Source organism: Hipposideros armiger, unplaced genomic scaffold (genome assembly GCF_001890085.2).
Source record: "Hipposideros armiger isolate ML-2016 unplaced genomic scaffold, ASM189008v1 scaffold_756, whole genome shotgun sequence".
Taxonomy (NCBI): domain Eukaryota; kingdom Metazoa; phylum Chordata; class Mammalia; order Chiroptera; family Hipposideridae; genus Hipposideros; species Hipposideros armiger.
This window is the reverse complement of record NW_017732106.1, coordinates 396786-399724: the sequence shown is the minus strand read 5'-3', so window position 1 is coordinate 399724 and position 2939 is coordinate 396786. Positions and strand designations below refer to the sequence as shown.

General features: G+C 43.1%; 1 pseudogene; it reads left to right on the top strand.

The window, feature by feature from the left end:
- Nucleotides 1–2761, top strand: part of LOC109373942 (mitochondrial inner membrane protein OXA1L pseudogene) — a 45335-nt pseudogene extending 42574 nt beyond the window's left edge.
- Nucleotides 2762–2939: the final 178 nt, after the last annotated feature.

Here is a 2939-nt window from a genome sequence, read left to right as displayed (position 1 = left end):
CACACACACACACACACACACACACACACTTTTAACCTTTGTGCTTCTACCTTTGTTCATCTGCTCTCTTCCTTATAATATAAACTTGAACATTTAAAAATCATAAAAATTAGGTTTATGCTCTTATTTAAAATCACTGAAATATTAAAACTTATTACATTTCTTCTGTTAGAAAAATATTTTTTAAAAAACATGGATGAACTAATAGTTTTATGCTAAGTGAAACAAGTGTGAAAGAAAAAGACGAATACTGTCTGATTTCACTTACTTGAGGAATCTAAAAAGACAAAACAAATGAACCAAACAAAACACAAACAGATTCAGATACAGAAACAAACAGATGGTTGCCAGAAAGGAGGGGGTTGGGCGACAGGTGAAAAAGGTGAAGGGGAATAAGAGGCGCAAAGCTTCAGCTATAAAATAAATCACAGGGATGTAACATACAGCACAGGAAATAAAGTCAATAATATCGTAATAACTTTTTACATGACAGATGGTTACTAGACTTACAATGGTTGTCATGTGATAAGATATAGAGGCATAAATGCCTAATCAGTATGTAGTAAATCTCACACTAATATTATATTGTACATCAGCTATACTTTTAATTAAAAAAAAAGACCTCAAAGCTGCTTTTTCCTTTATCATGTCTATTTATTGGTGTTCCCATAGTGCAATGAGCTCCCACATTAATTTTCTAGTGGATCTTATATGGGGATGGTCCTATTAAGAACAAAAAGTTGAAGAGTAGGGTTAGAAGAGCCCAACAGTGTCTCCAGGCCCTCAGTTTTTTCTATCAAAGGCTGATGACATAGCTCAATCTCCATCCTAGATGTGTCCACTTAGGCTAAGCTACAATACCCAGCAGACTTCAGTGTAAAGATATACCATACTTTTGATCTAATTTGTTACTATTATTATCAGTTAGGGCCGGCTGAGTGGCTCAGTTGGTTAAGAGCTCGCTCAAGAGTTTGAGCTCTGAGCAACAGTGGTTCGAGTCAGACCGAGCTGAGCAGCCGCTGAGCTGCCAACAGGTGGCAGGATGGCTCAGCTAAAAAACAAAACAAAACAAAACTATTATTATCAGTTAACTTTAATTTGGAAATCAGGTTGGTTCATGTGCTGGCAGGATAACAAAACTGACATTTAAATGTTGATGTGGAATAGGAAAAGGTATTATTTTAACAACAATAATATTAACAATGCCTTAGGTTAAGAATCCTGGAAGGCAGACCTGAGTGAAGCCCCTCTGAGGATTCTTAGTAGTGGGAGAAGAGAGAATCATTATTGGGAGAGAAAAAATAAAACAACAAAAACAGAAAGACACTGAAACAAACTTCAACAGTTTATACTTTTATCAACCATACAAACAAGACCTGCACACATCAGTCCATTAAACACAAAGTATTTAGTATGNAAAGATATAGAAGATACATGTCAACTTTTAGGGTTTTGTAACTTAAATAGTAACTGAGTTGAACTCTTCCCAGCAAAATGACAGTTGTGTTGATGTGCTGAGGCCGGGAGCTTCCATGCTAGCCATGGCCCCATGGTCAGTCCCACAGCATCTCGGGGCCCTCACAGTGGCCACCGGACACTACTTACTGCTGTGGCCTCGTTCCCAGCCAGCCAGTGCTGGGGGCACCTGCACTATGTCCTCCTCGGGGCCCCTAGCCCACATGGCCTCAGAATCTCTGCCATCTCGTTTGCAGATGCCCAGGTTCAGGCCCCTCCTGTCATTTCTGGAACTCCCTCACCCACAGCGGTAACTGAGGTGGCAACTGGAGAGCCTGGACAGAGCTTCAGTGAAATTGGGCTGGGGTCATACGCCCACGTGGGACTGACCCAGAGCAGACTGGAATTTATGCATGTGAACCTACGCCTACCTCAGTTGGAAGCCATGGCTGCATGCATGGCTCTTGGCTGCTGCCTGGTGTTTCCTCTCATCATGAAGAGCCAATGAGAGGAAGCCAGGATCCACAGCCACGTGCCAGAGATCAGAAGTTTTCCACTCAAATTAGAGAGGCCCAGTTAGCAGAAGACCATGCTGAGTTTTACAAGGCCTCCTCGGAGACGATATTTTATCCAAAAAAGCGTGCTGTTAAACTCCTTAGATCTCTCATTCTACTTCTGACTCAGGCCAGGCCCCAATGTTCATCTTCTTCTTCCTTTTGTGAGAGAAATGGTCAATCTTCCCATTCCCGGCCATAGAGAGTGGTCTGTGGTGGTTGCAGAATCTCACACTGTCTGACCCCACCTACCTATGACACCGGTAGTCACTGCGACAATGTGGGGTGTCCTTGAGCTAGGTGCTGAGACTGGTGCGCAAAGTTCTGTCCTTTAGTGGATGAGAAATGTGATGATATTGATGCCCCTGGCAGTCCTGCCACTAACTGTCCATTTGACGTCGGCAGTGTTCATGTATTGGCTGTCCTCAAATATGCCCTCCCTGCGCCTGGTGGCTTGCGTCCAGGTTCCAGATGTATGCCCAATACTTAAAGTCCCCCATCATGTTGTGCATGACTTCAACAAATTACCACCATGGGAAGGCTGGAAGAATGCTGAAATCACCCATCGGCTACAACAGTGTGAGCAGCGTATGCAAAAACACTTGAAGCTAGCAGCCATGGGTCCCTTATGACAGAACTTTACTCACAACCCTCTTCTACAGCATGGGAAAAAAAATTCCCCCCCCAACACCTCCAACAGTAGCAGCAACAAACCAAAATCTAAGCAGCCCTGGCCTTACACACTTGGCTAAATTTCGTTCCCTGCTCATACTGGCAGGAACTCTCTTCAAAGACTCAGCCTTAGAACAAGATTTGATGCTGGGTCCTTGTCCCAAAACTAGAAACTGTGGGGCATGGAGATGTTTGTTTTAGAAGTAGATTCCACTACAGACTCTCTCACTTAAGTGTAAAAGAATACTGGGGAGCTGA